This window comes from Triturus cristatus, chromosome 4_2 (assembly GCF_964204655.1).
Source record: "Triturus cristatus chromosome 4_2, aTriCri1.1, whole genome shotgun sequence".
NCBI lineage: Eukaryota > Metazoa > Chordata > Amphibia > Caudata > Salamandridae > Triturus > Triturus cristatus.
The window spans coordinates 523,794,045-523,810,737 of record NC_140586.1 but is presented as its reverse complement, the minus strand read 5'-3'; positions in this window follow the sequence as shown (position 1 = coordinate 523,810,737).

The following is a 16,693-nucleotide window of genomic DNA, read 5'->3' as shown; positions in this document are numbered from 1 at the left end:
ACGGAACCCGCCTTGCCAGAATGACCTCGTTGTGCATGCCCGGGGGTAAGGGCCTGAATTTGTTAAGCCAATCTATGGTCTTATTTTTAATGGAAGTGGGAGTCTCGTTGGAGCCCTCAGCAAGCTCAGGGACACCGGTAAGGACTACCACATAGGGTGCGGCACCTGGAGGTAGATGGGCTGGTCTCCTGACGGAATTAAAATCGGGGATCTTCGTTAAAGGTTGCATAGTTCTCCCTAAAATGTGAATTGGGTCCCTTTGGCAAATTTACCGGGGGATTAGATCCCTGCAGCTTTGTAACAGAAGTTGCTGTCACAGGGATTTTGTTAATAGTGTCCCCCCTAGGAGGTAAAGATGGGGGGAGTGGTGGGGAAGGGTTTGGAATACCCCGTGTTGTGTAGTTGCTTGGGACTAAATTGTTGGTACCCGATATAGTAGGTAGAGTAGTGGCTGAACTGAAAGGATTCGTTGGATGGGTAGTTGATGTTGCGGGAGCTAGATCTCCCCTCGCTACGCACTTCAAACAGGTACCATTGCTGTTTTGCGGTACCTTCAGTGTCCCTACACCCTTTACCAGATCCTTCATTAAATCCTCTATTCTAGTCAGCCTCCCCTCTACTTTCCCTAGCCCACGGGTAGATTCCATAAGAGTTTGCTGAGTGGCATTTACACCCTCCTCAATGCCACTTAATCTGACCTCTAGCTGTGTTAATCTGACTTCAAGGTGGTCTATCAGACATTCTGTAGCAGAGCTCAGGTCTCTATTCCCCAATTGCACTTCCCCGTCAACGTTGGAAGTTGCGGGAGGACTGCTTAACAGTAGGGGAGTGGCTTCTGCCCTCGGGTTGGTGTTGTATACCTGAGGGTTCCTCCCTTGTCCCTTGCTCTTATTCCGTGAGAGTTGGAGTTTATCATGCTTTGGAATTTTAGATTTTTTGGGTTTTTCCCCCCTCAAACACCCTGAGCATTGTTTCCTTTTCTTGAATGCACCTTCACGTTGACCTAACTCTGGGGTCTTATTCCTAGGTACAGAGCCTTGCGGAGGTTGGGTGAAGGGGACAAGAGGGCAGCTTTGGGAATCACCTTGTGTATCGGGGATAACAATATTAGTTAGGGGTTCGGCATCACCAACTAACCCCAGTAATGGAGGTGTTAAGCTCAGATCACTGGAATTCGCCGAAGGGCCCTGCTGAATAGGTGATATAGCACTAGCAATAGCCCCCAGGGAGGAGCGTTTCGATGCAACTAGACCCAGTGAAAGTCTCCTCTCTAACGAGGTAATTTCTTTGTCCAGTACAGAATTAGCCCTTATAATGAAATTGTCCATAGTCCCCAAAGTGGAAAGTGTTTGAGCTCCAGACCTTGCAGCGGTGCTCCTAGTTTCCCTTGCAGCCATGGGCACCTGCTTGTGTCAGAAGTAATATAATAAACAGAACTCAGACCTATCCCCTAATAAATCTTTTATCTGCAGTGAGGCGATAAAGGGAGGTCCAATCCAATCTCGCACTGATTGCAGCGTGCCCGATCTACAAACCAATGGCCGTTACTTATGGCCTTTAGGGGAAAGCACTCACCCAGAGGGATGTCCAGTCCTGTCTCTTACTGTCTCGAACGGCCTCAAACGGCCCGCTCTTTGCCCGGTCTTCGCCCCGGCTATCGTCCCGCACGCGTCCCGCTATCGCGTGAGGGCAATGGTGTGGTAATGAGGACAAAGATAGGGGGCGGAGATGGGGGAGGAGTCGGGAAGAGGACCAGGTGCAGGCAATGTGCAGCGCGCACAGCTCCCTGGTCCTCGCAGTCCCGGATGCGTTGATGGCAGATGGCAAACTCTCCCCTGCGGCAGCTGTGGGCAGGCAACAGGGCGTCCTTCGCAGTGATGGTGTCCAGATGGCGAAAACAAATCCCAAAGTCCCGTGGGCATACAACAGTCCTCGAGCGGCTCCCGCGTAGCGGGGGCCGCGAGTTGTGATAAAGTCTAGGGGGAGGAGTCGGGAAGAGGACCAGGTGCAGGCAATGTGCAGCGCGCACAGCTCCCTGGTCCTCGCAGTCCCGGATGCGTTGATGGCAGATGGCAAACTCTCCCCTGCGGCAGCTGTGGGCAGGCAACAGGGCGTCCTTCGCAGTGATGGTGTCCAGATGGCGAAAACAAATCCCAAAGTCCCGTGGGCAGACAACAGTCCTCGAGCCAACCCGAGGGCAAGACCACAAATGGAGAGCCCTTTGGGGACCCAGCTGGGCACCTGCTTATAAGAAATGCCGGTGCCGAGCACCGACAGGACCCAGCCTACTTAAAGTCCTCAGAGTACATATTCTTTCCCGAAAAATGGCAATACTCAGACCACGAGGATCTTTCGCACAAACTGTGATCCCTCCAGACCCACCTCTTCGGCTATTAAAGCTGCTTCCACCGGTCGCATGAACAGCACCATCGGGCCCACACAAATCAACTAACTACACAGTGAGAAGCACAGCTCTTACCTGTGTATCACTCTCACTGAACACTCCTTCACGGCTTTAAGCAAGGTGCATGCTCGACCAATTTTCCTAGAAAACGGACTACAAAAGACGCTGCCTTATGTTCAGAGCTGTGGGTTAAGTAGTCGTCCATCATGGAATTGGACTTTCTCGAGCAGCATTAATCTTTTTAGTAAACAATATTAAACCATCTCTTCATAAAGCTATTGTCAACCATGGAGTTTCTTTAGTGACTGGTTGTGTGTCGTCGTGTTAGTCTAAGACAGAATTACAGTTGGCGTTGCCTTTTCATTTTACTCCCTCTATGAATACTGAATATTGTTGTACTAGTTCAAAACGATCGCTTCGCTTACGAGCGGAATGAACACCGGTGTGTTTGAGAATCATTTACTTCAGCGGGAGCATGCAGCCCTTTCTGTGTATCTGTTGTTCACTCTCACTCAGCTAGCTTTAACCTCCCTCTGGGGCGTGTCACCCTAGTGCATCTTGCTGTTGCTAAGTATCAGAAGGTGCGGTCAGCTTTCGCACCCCACGTTGGGTTTTAGGATATTGTGGATGATCTGACGTGTTCTGAATTCGGGTAGCGAAGGAATCATAATCTTTATGATAACACCAAACGGGTATCCTGAAGCGTTGAGGGTCTGAGACTGCAGGTAAGACAGGGGTGTTTGTGATAACTCAACTCATCTGTTGACAGCTGATGGTACTTCTTGTTTTTAACTCTTTTTACTAAATAATCTTTCTTATGCATTTCAATGCGTAAATGGGAATTCTATGTTCTTGCCCTACGAACTTCCCTGTGACTTGTTCCCAAATATAGTTTATTATAACAGGCCCGAGGAGGTGGCTGTCCCTGTGGCACCATGGGGACATTGGGACCCCCACACTTTTTTTTACAGCCCTGGGGAGGTGGCAGTCCCCGGGGAGGAGGCGGTCCCCGGGGCTGCGGGGGGCCGCCTCGGGCCCCCGCTTTATATTTTTGGCATGCCCCCGGGACCTGGCCCACCCGGGGGCTTAAAAATAATGAAGCGCGGGATCCCGCATTTAGTTTTTTAAAATTTTTCGTCCGGATTCGCACACCCAGCGCAAATTCAGCTGATTTAAAAAAATAATGCTTTTTTTGGCCCTGGGGGTCCTTGTGGGACCCCCTGAGCAGGTTTAGGGGGTCAGGGTGTTTTTACCCTGCCCCCTTTTCTTGTTTTTCATGCTGAATTCTCTGTTTTCTTGGGACATTATTCAACCGAGTCACCAGATGGCTGCCAACACTTCCAGGTTTGGAGTGTTGACAGCCAATTAGAATAAAGCTTGTGGGCGGGAGGGTTCCTTGGCCGTAGACATCGATATTTTTATTTTTTTATTTTCTCAGCAACTACTGTACGGATTAACACCATTTTACAAAAGGTCGCTTTCTGAACCAAGCACTAGCTTTTTGCCAATATTGGGGTAGTACAGTTCAGCAGTTCGGGCTGTAGCCTTGCCTAAAGTTTCCTATGGGAAATTGATTTTTTTACTTTTATTTTTTTAATTTCTCAGCAACTACTGAACGGATTTACACCATTTAAAAAAAGGTCGCTTTCTGACCCAAGCACTACCTTTTTGAAAAATATGGGGTAATTCGGTTCAGCAGTTCGGGCTGTAGCCAGTCTCAAAATTTCCTATGGAAAATAACATGGGGAAAATGCGTTTTGGGACCCCCTTTATTCCCCAGCCCCCGCTTGACGAATCACCCCCCAGCTTTCAGGATAGGAGCTAACCTGGATAGACTTTTTGTTTGGAGAATTTTGCGAAGATTCGTCAAACGACGCCATAGTTATTAGCAAATTAAAAAATGCTTTTCCTAGGGAAGCTAGGTTCTAACTATAACTACCTACTGGCGACTGCCAGTAGGTAATGTGTATATATATATATATATATACACATATATTTTAAACGAGGTTACTCCTTCTGAAGTTCGAGCCCACAAGGAGGGGTGGCGCGGACCGGCGGAGAGAACCGGCAACAATATAATCGCGAACGGAGTCCCATACGCGCTCGTGGAGCAGTTCACAAATACCAAGGAAACAGGGGTCAAGGCGGCAAAAGTAGGTTTATTGGCTTCATAAACTAGCTGGTTTATGAAGCCAATAAACCTACTTTTGCCGCCTTGACCCCTGTTTCCTCGGTATTTGTGAACTGCTCCACGAGCGCGTATGGGACTCCGTTCGCGATTATACACATATATATATATATATATATATATATATATATATATATATATTATCTACTGGCGGTCGCCAGTAGATAGTTATAGTTAGGACCCTGTTTCCATAGGAAATCCGCAACATTCTATTTGGAATAACTTTGGCGCCGGTCGACGAATCCTCGCGAAATCTTCAAAATAGGTGGGGCGCTACGCTCCGCTCCTACCCTGAAAGTCTCGGGGGGATTCATCAAGCGGGGGATGAGATAAAAGGGGGGTCCCAAAACGCGTTTTTCCCATGCATTTTTCCATAGGACCTTTAGACACAGCTACAGCCCGAACGGCTGAACAGAGTTACTTGAAATTTGGCAGAGAGGTAGTCCTCAGGTCAAGGAAGTGCCTTTTGTAGGTCTGGTGTAAATCTGTTCAGTAGTTCCTGAGAAAATAGCACTTAAATCAATATATATATCTGAGCCAGCTTACGGTGCGCTTACCGTGCGCTTACGGTAAGCTTACCGTACGCGTACGGTGCCGTGCGCGAGCGCGATTCTGATTGGCTGTTAGATCTTAGTAAACATTCGAATCGTTCGAAACCAGGAAGCGGTGGCCGCCATTTTCTCTCTCGCACTCTGAGGGGTGGAGGAAAAACAAAGGCAAAAAACATGGGGAGGTGGCAGTCCCCGCAGCCCCGGGGACTGCCACCTCCCTGGGGCTCTATTTAAAAAAAATTATAATCTATGTGGGGGGCTCGAGCCCCCACACACGCCCCAGGGACCACCACCTCCCCGGGGCTTTTATGATAAAAACTTGGGGGGCACGTAGCACCCTGCAGCCCCAGGGACCGCCACCTCCCCGAGGCTATAATTATTTTAAAAATATCCTGTGTGGGGGGCTTGAGCCCCCCACATGCCCCGGGGACCACCACCTCCCCTGGGCACTAAGTATTGAAATGTGGGGTCTGTTACGGACCCCCAAGCCCCGGGGACCACCACCACCTCGCGGCCCTCCTCCAAATGTTGGTAACATTTTTTTAAATACTGCCCATGCCCTGGGGGATGGGGTCCCTGGGCCCGAAAATGGCCTTGGGAGAGGGGCCACGAGGCCCCCCTCTTGCTTTAAGAAAGAATTAACAAATTATGGGTCAGTCCCTGGGGGATGGGATCACCGGGGCACAAAAAATAGGAAAAGAAGGGGGGCCTTATAGCCCCCCTTCTAAAAAATAAAAAAATTGAAAAATGGCATCGCGCCAGAGGCCCTGCCCCTCATTGCATCACTGCAAACGCGTCCCGTGGCATGTTGTAAGTTGGGGAATTAATTCTCCTTGAATACTGGGGGTCACTGGGGGCCAAGTAGCCCACCAGGTACCTCCAGTATGTGCCACAGAGCTGCGTTGCAGACAGGTGGTCCAAGGCCATGCCCCTTTATACAACTCTCTGCAATGCAGCTCTGTTGTGCCTACTGGAGGTACCTGTTGGTCGAGTTGGACCCTAGGGACCCTCATGATTCAAGGGGACTTAATCACCAACTTAAAATGCACCACGGGGCGTGTTTGCACAGTGGTGAAGGGAGGGGATGGGGCCTGATGAGATGTGTGTTCAAATACTTCCTGTGACGTGTTTTAAGTTGGGGGATTAAGTCCCCTTGAATCCTGAGGATCCCTGGGGGGCCAACTAGCCCACCAGGTACCTCCAATAAGCGCCACAGAGCTGCGTTGCAGAGAGGTGTAAAAAGGGGCATGGTCTCAGGCCACCTCTCTGCAGCGCAGCTCTGTGGAACATACTGGAGGTACCTGGTGGCCTAGTTGGCCACCAGGAACCCTCAGGATTCAAGGGGACTTAATCCCCCAACTTAAAATGCGCCATGTTATGCTATGTTATATTTAGAAATTAGCATTTAAAAAATCTTTGAAATTCACTGAAAATACCATAGGTTTCAGGGACACTATAGTTAGAAATTAGCATTTAAAAAAACATTGAAATTCACTGAAAAAGCCATAGGTTTCAGGCACGTTATAGTTAGAAACGAGCATTTAAAAAACCTTAGAAATTCACTGAAAAAAGCATAGGTTTCAGGGACGTTATAGTTAGTTGGACATTTCTGTCGTACAAAACCATAGAAATTCCCCCGTTATAGTTAGTTCAGCATTTGAGATATCATCAGTGATGTCATCAGTGATGTCACTGACCATGTCATGAATGATGTAATATGTGACGTCATCAGCAGTGCAGTGCGGGTGCCCGAGATATAGTTAGCTGAACTAACTATAACAGGGGAATTTCTATGGTTTCGTACGAGAGAAATGTCCAATTAACTATAACGTCCCTGAAACCAATGTTTTTTTCAGTGAATATATATATATATATATTCTTTTTTTTAAAATCTTTAACTATGTCACTATTATTATAAGGTATTCCTGACCTCTGCAGTGACAGACTTTACCCAAAGCCATTCTGTAGAATTCTATTGTAGCAATTGATCTGAATTAGGTCTGCCACTCCGCCTAAACAAGGGTATTAAAATGGAATGTCTGGGGTTATTTAATTTAAAAAGATACCTGCGAAACCTGGACCACCTAGTTACATTGATAATCTATGGCAAAAATAAGCATTAAAACGCAAGTATGATTCATGTTCTCTATAATGGAAAAAAGCCTAAACTCCATAGTGGGAGAAATATTGCATCTCTGTGAGAGGAAGAGGGAGTGTGTTTAGTTACCCCATGGAATGTCATGATCTAGATTCTTTGCTCTTAAGTCTACTACCCCAGAGAATCTTCTGCCCTCCCCAGGACCTCAAATGAGCCCCTGTCTCTCACTGATAATAGTTGCATTATGTATCCAGTTCCCCTGCACATGTGATTGTTTACAATGGCACTTTCCCGTTACTATTAAGGAACTAAAAAATAACTGTTGTCAGAGGAACCATATAGTACTTGGTATTGTTCCCAATCACACAAGCCTAAACTTGTAGACTGGATTTGAATATTTTTCCCAATTTATGTAAAATCTATTTTTACCTTACATATGTCTTGTTTTTGCACTCAAATTGCTCCTCAAGAATGCAGTGAAACACCTGTGTACAAACCACCTCCACCAGTTATGTATTATTGGTTGAAATAGAAATGTTATCTAGCTATGTATTGCAGTCTTGAAAAATACCAATGTCTGTATGCCAAAAAGGGAGCGAAGCACGTATTGGCTGTCAAACGCCAGTGATCTTATTGCCATACAGTATATGTGAATCTCTCTTGTGACTAGTCAACACAAGAATAAATGCTTTTTACCAGAAACCTTCATGAAGTCCTCATATTGTGTGTCGCTTGATTATCTTTGACTATGTCTCTATTATTATGCAAGACTAATTAGCTTATAAATGTTGGGTGTTTCATTCAGGTCGTTCATGCTCATTAATATCTGGGATAGAGGCCCTTACCGTCAAAATACGGGATGCTCTAGCCAATCATAAATGTAACATTTGTTATTTTCCTAATACCTCTTCCTTAAAGAATACCTCCCAAACTTTCCTGTACATTTTTGTTTAAATCTTTCCATGATTTTAACAATGGAGCTTGGTGTTCTTTAAAAATGCCATCATTTGTAGTTATTTATCAAAATAGAGTTTGTTTGATTCTGGAATGACTTGCCACCACGTTTTGATGGGGGTTGGGTGAGGAAGTGAAACATTGGCCATCATGAAGAAGGTCTGTTGGATGTTTGTGGTGGTTCATTGTAAAGAATACATTCATTGGATGCTTTCTCTCTGCACAATGGCCAATGAGTATGAGTGCTTGTTTTTGAATTTTCCAATTGTCCAATTCCGGAAAACGTTAACAGGATATTCTCAAAAAGCAGTGCTCAGCAGGAAAACACTGATAAGCCTGACACCTAAGACAGGAGATCTACAGTTCAAAGCCAAAGGGAGACATGAAAGAGAAGATTAGAACATGACATCATTCTCAAGGAGATGGACATGATCAGTAGAACATGCTCAGAAAGTATACTAAAAAGTATGCTCACACTTTTCACACTGGTGTCTTTTATGTGACCTTAAAGCGTGGCCCAACCTAAGAGTTATATGTTTTTTGCGTATTGTCCATACTGGAAAATATGAGCCCCAAGCGTACTCCTGTAAGTTATTAAAATTCACAATTTGGTAATAGCAATGTCCTCCGCGGTACACCGCTGATATTCTGTAAATTGATGTTTAAGCCACATTATGATTTAAACAATATTTTCAAGCCCATTGTGCTTTAAATGTCCTAGGGAACCCCCTCCCCTTTGCGAATGTGCTATCACCACTTGTAAACTGGTGGTATAGTTTTACTTTTTGAGACAAGAATTTGGTCACAAAACATTATTACAAACCATTTTGATTTGGTATTTGGAAGGGACACTCCTTCCAAATACCAAATAGGTATTTGGTAGCAAACGGAAATTGTGATTCAGTAACAAGTTACCTAATCGCAATTTGCCTTTTGTACATACTAAAAAGCTCTTTTTGCCGTCCCAAATGGCCCTATTCTGCGAATTGGGCCATTGAGACCCCAAAAAAGCTTAATACGTTTTGCCCTAAATCCACCCTGTATATCATAGAATTCAGAGGGTAGACCTTCCAGACGAAGGGTATTCCCATTCGTCAACTCAAAGAGGTCATGGTTAATTTCCACTGTTGTTATCAATTGTTCCAAAATACATGCCAGTTCAACAGTGACTGTTGGATAAAATCTATGTACTCTTCAACCCTCGACTGATGGTAATAATGTGCAAATAGTGTATTTACTTCTGCTTGCGAATTCACAATACCGCCTGTATGTGAGCGGATGGCATACACTGGCTTTCCAGTAGCATCACTCCTGAGCAGCCATGACAGTAATCAGTCTGAAATTGCACTGCATAATCTCAAGTCCTCCATCTTTCCACCCGCTCTGCATACACCAACCTCAGCCACAGTAATTTGCCTGTGCGATCTCTATTTGTTACCATCCCATTCCTGTATCTTACCCCCACCTCCACAATTTCTCTGTTTAAGATTTTTCTAACTTAGTTAGAAAAAATGTTTTCCCTTTGGACACAACCAATACTCAATCATTCACACATCAGAAATACACAGCCAACAAGGACTTCTAAATGTTCGCCATGAATGTATAGAAGCACTTATGAAACCAATTATGAAAAAATATACGTCTTTTTAATTATAAAACCTGGTCACCTTGAAGAACCAGAACCTTTTGGGCCTGGCGGCGCAGGGTACGCCCAAAGTCTCTGGAGTTCTCCTGCTTAGCTACACAGAGACACGGGACACTCTGTCAGCGTTAGAAGATCAGATTTATTTAGCTGCAGCTAATACAGTTATCCTAGAAGTACACAAAGTAGGTTCTCGGGAGACTGCTACTTCACTCTGTGGCGCACAGCGTTAAATACCATACAAGGTTCAGACATATTGACCCAAAGCCCTCCCAGAACATACAGGAAAGAGCCAATAAGAAGAGTTGGAAAACAGGATAGAACCAATAGGAGAAATTGGAAAACAAAAGTGTCAGATGACTCGAAGAGACCTCTCCTCCAACTATGTTTGTCACCCCACCCTCAATCTAATTTATTAACAGACTCATAACTAACTTGCAGGTGGCGAGATACGTTTGTGTGTGTTGGAGGACAGTCGTGAAACGAGAGAATGCTAGCAGAAGACAGTGAAGGCCAGTCGATAAGATAAGGTTGGGAAAGAATAGTGTGAACCAACAGATAGTTGAGACGGGGATTAGAAAAGCCAGACAGGGATTAGTGTACTCGGCTAGGTCTAACACCAGCTTTGCAAATAGAGGCAGAAGGCGTATTTCGACACCAGGCTACAGAAAAAGCAGAATAGACTTTGTTCGCCTTGCTGCCTGAGTGATGGCAACACAAAATGGCGGCGAGCACCAAATGGCGGGTCGCTGATCGCGATCAGAAATCAAAGTTCCTTAGACCCTCCTTTTGCCAGAACTCAGGCAAGATAGACTCATGCTAATCTGAGTCCACGTCAATAGCCATGAGGTCATCGAGCTGTTGCTGTAACATCATTCTTATGTTTTCTGTTACTTGCGGTTTGGATTTTGGGATGCACATAGTAGCACAAAGATCACAGATAGTGGGACCACAGTGCATACAAAGGCAACAGGAGAAAATAATGGTCAAGATTATACCAAGAAACGTCAATGCTTTCCAACCCCATTTGGACAGTAGTCCCCAAAACCATTCCGTTAAAGACCAATCTCCTTCGTACTGATGGATAGACTCAGAGATTATGTGCAACTTGGAGATAGCTTGGTATACTGTCGGAGCGTCATTAGGTATGAAAATACAGCAACTTGACCCGATCAATTTGCATACTCCACCACGATCGGCAAGAACAAAGTCTAAGGCAACTCGATTTTGTAATGTCATAAGACGGTCCGCCTGTAGTTCTGCTGTGATGTTACTTAAGGCTCCTACAGTGATGTCTATTGTAGTCTTTACGACACGGACAAGTTGCCTTATATTTCTGCTGTTAGCCATTGGACCCCAGAAGGGAAGAAATCCCTTAAGGAAATCTCCTCCCTCTTGTCCTGCTGTGTCCTTTGAATCAATAATCCCTCTGCCATATCGGGTTCGGTGATGATTTGCGGAAGCGGTGTAAGTAGGGGGAAGAAGAAAGGCTATATAACAAGTACCAGAGAAACCCGTTGGTAACCAAGTATAAGCTCTATTATAGCAGATGAAATAGGTGCCTTGAGACGGCACTAGAGGAGGCGAGTTCTGAGAGAAATAAACGTACGTGTAGGAGCAGTTATTCCTTTGTATGGTGTCAGAAGAGCGATCGTTTATCTGTAAACAGAAGTTACCCTGATATGGTATAGTCCAAATCGGTGAGGATTTTCCTTTTCTAACTTTGTCACTAAGACTAGACATATATTGAGTGACGTTCCAGTTAGTGTACGCTTTTCTTTCGTCAATGGAGATTTTACTATTTTCCATGATTTTAGCCATAGCTACCATACCCTTAATCAAAGAACTATGACTAAAATCCGGATAATTAACATGTGAACTAACAGATCGTCTGAATTTGCTTTGATAAGCATTGGAGAAAATTACAAAGTAAGCCCAAGCAGAACCCTCATAAGAAAAAGGAAGAACTAGATATGGCATTCCTTTCTCTGTGGTATGTGGCATAAGACCACACACCCAACAATCAGTTGTATTAACCACTAATTGGTGCTGATGTAATAGCTGGATAAAGGAATTGTTATGATATTCGGTTCTTCTGACGAGTTCATGTGAAGGAAGAGTATGAAAGAGATGTGGAGAGATGGTAGAAGAAGGCAAAGAGGAAGAAGGGGGGGCATCTTTTGGCTGCAAAGCATAAATTATCCAACTAATAAACGCCAAAACAATACACAATGATATAATAACACATAAAGTTATGCTGAAACGACTGTACATTATTTTACAGGATGCTTTCTTCATTTCATCTTTTATTTCTCTATTACCTAGTGTAGTTTCCATCTTTCTAATGGATGCTCACGGCAATCTTCCTCAATCGCTAAGTCACGATGGTCTACCGTCCTATGACACTGAAGATCCTGCAGGCCTATTGCCACTACTCAGGTCGTGACTTAGACTCCTACCGTGAAACTGCAACCGGGACAGAATACTACACAAGAGAGAAGAGTCTTAAATGTTCTTTGGTCTAGGTCTTAAATTATATTGTTCCTTCCCCGGAACATTCTGGTCTTGGAACAATGTTCGTGGTTTAGTCATATCCAAGCGAAGATGTGATGGAATTGCTTCCTGTAAAATGTCATCGTCCTCTTTCTCAGACAGTGTCCCATTCAGGTGTGCATCACTGAAGGGTACGAATCGTGGAACACTTTCACTTTCACAGTCACCAACACCTCTGCGTACCCATTGATCGTATGGCAAAGGCACTTTCTTACAATACACACCGTGAATCCAATTTTTCTTTCCTTCGACTTTAACTGCTGTCCTTGTGGTGAGAAGGACCATTTGGGGCTCCCGCCATCTGGGTTCCAAATTGCTGGTCCTCTGGAAATTCTTCACACATACCTAGTCACCTGGTCGGATGGAGTGACCTGGGTCTGTGGAAGCCTTCGGCAGAGCACTCTGAACCTGTTGATGGAGACACGCAATTTAGTCGTAAGATCATGCAGATAGTCAATCAACATTGGATATGGCAAGTCTGAGTATTTCTTAGGGCGAGGGATTCCCCATACGTTAGCCGGACATCCAAACACCACTTCGTATGGGCTAAGTCCCAAACGAGAGTGTACTGCAGTTCTGGTGGATAGCAGAGCTAACGGCAAAGCATCGGGCCAATTGAGTCCTGTACTTGCTTGAACCTTTGCTAACTTTAACTTCAAGGTTCCGTTGTAACATTCTACTAAACCCGCTGACTGTGGATGATTTGCCGCGTGGAACTTTTGCTTGATACCAAGACCTGCACAAACTTTTTGCATGACTTGGCCAACAAATTCGCCCCCATTGTCACTCCAGACAATGCGCGGCAAACCAAACCTGGGGAAGAATTCTTTTAGAAGGATTTTAGCTGTGGATAGGGCTGGGTTATCCTTTAGAGGGTATGCTTCTATCCATCTTGAAAAGGCGCATACTACCACCAGAACATATTGGAGGTTGTTGCATCGCTCCATATGAATGTAATCGATTTGCAACACCTCAAATGGATATGTAGGGGGAGCAAAGTGACCCGCTAGAGTTGGGGTTCCCTTTCCCGGGTTGTACATTAAACAAACAATACAGTGCTTTACTACATTGTCTGCACATTTTGGGATACCTTCATTCTGCCACACTGGAGCCAGAAGTTTACAAATACCTTTTGCACTTAAGTGGGCTGGACCATGTGCCATAGTAACCCCTGGGAGAACATAGGCATCTGGTAACAGCCAACGTTGATGTTCAGATAATTCCACCCAACAACCCATCTCATTTAACATTCCCGTACTTTCTTTCCACTTGCTTATCTCCCTCTCTGAAGCCTCTTTCCGAATCGCTTTTACACTTTCCACTGTATTCTCATACATTCCTCTCTCTCTGACCCAATTCGCAGGACCTGCCACATACATTCGACTTGTTGAATCTCTCGCTGTCTTCTTTGCTATTTCGTCTGCAAACGCATTTCCCCGACCAACATCATCCGTAATCTTTTTGTGTGCACTACATTTTACTACCGCTATTTGGGTGGGTAAGGCAAGTGATTCGAGGAGATCAGTCACTAACTGACCATGTTGTATTTTGGTGCCATGTGAAGTGAGAAAACTCTTTCCTTCCCGAGACGCCCAAAGTTGAACTCTACACCAAAAGCGTATTGGCTGTCAGTGTATACGTTCACTCTTTTCCCTTTTGATAATACACAAGCTCTTGTTAATGCTACCAATTCTGCTGCTTGCGCTGAATTGTGTCTAATGCGTGCAGTTTCCACAATCGTATGTAAAGTAGGCTGAAACTGTATCTCCATTAGGCATTTTAAAACAAGAACCATCTACCCATAGAGTTCCATCCGGATTCTCTAGCGGTGTGTCTTTCAGGTCAATTCTTCCTTTTGTCTCTTCCTCAGTACGGAAGAAACAATCATGCTGATCCTCAACACTTTCCTCATTTGGAAGGGGCAACAGAGTAGCTGGATTCAGGGTATTACATCGTTTGATGTGTACGTGACTAGCCAAAAGTGTCAGCTCGTATCCAGTTAAAAGAGCACTCTTAAGATGCTGCGTTTTCGTTCTGTTTAGCAAAGTATCCACTGCATGTGGCACCATGACAATGAGAGTGTTATCCAACACCACTCCCGCAGACTGTCGAATAGAAATTGCTGCTGCTGCTGTCGCTTTGAGACAACTAGGCAATGCTTTAGCTACAGGATCTAACGTAGCCGAAAAATAGGCACATGGCCACTGTTTGTCTCCAAATTGTTGTGCTAAAACTGACAATGCACAACCTTCTCTCTCATGAACATAGAGCGTAAAAGGCTTAGTGTAATCTGGAGTGCCTAGTACAGGAGCAGAACACAGAGCGGTACGTAAGTCAGTGAAACTCTTTTGGCACTCATAAGTCCATGTAAGGGGGTGAGGCGTATCTTTTAAAGTGAGTGCCAACAAAGGTTTGGCAATTAGAGAGAAGTTGGGGATCTACTGTCTACAATAAGAAGTAATACCCAGAAAGGCACATACTTCCCTTTGTGTGGATGGTACAGACATTCGCGTAATCGCCTGAATTCGTTCTGGTGTGAATCGTCGTCCCTCCTTTGATAGGAGATGACCCAAATAGGTAACCTCTCGACAAACATATTGTAGTTTGGAAGGTGAAACCTTGTGATTCAGTTTAAACAAGTGACGTAACAATGCAACAGTGACATCTTTGCAGATATCTTTTGAATCAGCGGCTACTAATAAGTCATCCATATACTGGATAAGAGCAGCACCAGACGGCAAATGAAAAGTATCAAGATGACATTTTAAAGCTTGGCTGTAAATAGAGGGACTTTCAGAATAGCCTTGGGGTGCGCGCTTAAACCGGAAGCTTCGGCCTCCAAGAGAGAAACCAAAAATGTCCCTACTCTCTTCTGCAATGGGAATACTAAAGAAGGCATTCTTTAGATCGATAACAGAGAACCAAGTTGCTGTGGAAGTTATCATTGTCAACAAAGCAGTGATATCTGGAACAACAGGAAATTGTGGGACAACAATTTTGTTTACTTCTCGCAGATCAATTACGAAATGATACACAGGAGGCTGAGAAGGATCAGTGCGTTTAAGAACAGGAAGAATAGGACTATTACATGTATTACCTCTTGTTTCTTCAACCACACCCTTCCGAATCAAGTCATGAATGATTCCCAAAAGCGCTTTCTCACCTTCAGCAGAAATTCTATATTGTGGGATGCGCGTTAATTCAACATTGGGCTTGAGAGTGACAACATAAGGTGGAATCTCAAGACAACCCACATCGTTCGGACCCGTGGCCCAAAGGGCTGTTGGAAGAGAAAGTAATTCAGGTGGAAACTGATCTTTGGACAAATACATTGGGGAGACCAATTTCTGTCCTAAAGTAAGATGTACTCCAGAAGGAGAGCAATATATTGTAGCATCCATTCTTTTCAATAGGTCTAGACCCAACAGATTCTCACCGCAACCATTTGTTAACAGAAGTGGAGCTTCCAAATCATAAGGGCCAACTGAAATGGGCAAAGGGCAAGAAACTGGATTGCGAACAGGGGCGCCAGAAAATCATACGGAAACATTCGTTAAGCCAGACAAAGGTGCCACAGGGAGTTTAGAATGAATGATAGAACTTCTCATTGCTCCAGTATCCAGAAGAAATGACTTTGAAACACCCATTGTAGTGACGTTAACATAAGGTCCATTTTGATCTACTGGAATCAACAAAACTCCCTTACTTTGTCCATGGCTGTCCTAGTTAGCATGAAGACTTTCATTCTCGCCTTCAACATAATGGTCTTCATTGTAATACTGTGCAGACCTCACATTTTGCTGATCAAAATAGTTCAAGGAATTGGGAGAAGGAAGGGCACGCTGTTCTTGAGTCAACACACCCCGACCTCTACCTCTGTTTGCTGACTGGAGGCCAGCACGACCTCATGGAGCAGGTAACGCTCCATTGCGCTGCAATAAAACCAGACAACTATTCTTAAAATGACCTTCCTCTCTACAATAGGCACATTGATTAGGACCTAACAAAGGTCGTGGATTGTATGGCTCAGGTTTTTGATACAACCTCTAAAACTGGGGGGGGCTGCTGAATTTGAGGCTGAGCATAACGTGGCGGATAGGCTTGTTGCAAGAGAACCTTAGTTTTTAATTCTTTCGTCTTTTTCTCTTGCTTTTCTTTTTCTTCTTTGTCTCTATTCTCATAATATTGCGCAGTAGCCAATATCTGGGCAGAAGAAGAAACAGCCCATGAACTTTCTGAATCTTTTAATTTGTGTGACAGCTCGGGAAGCAAATTGAATACAAATTTGTCCACGAATAATCAC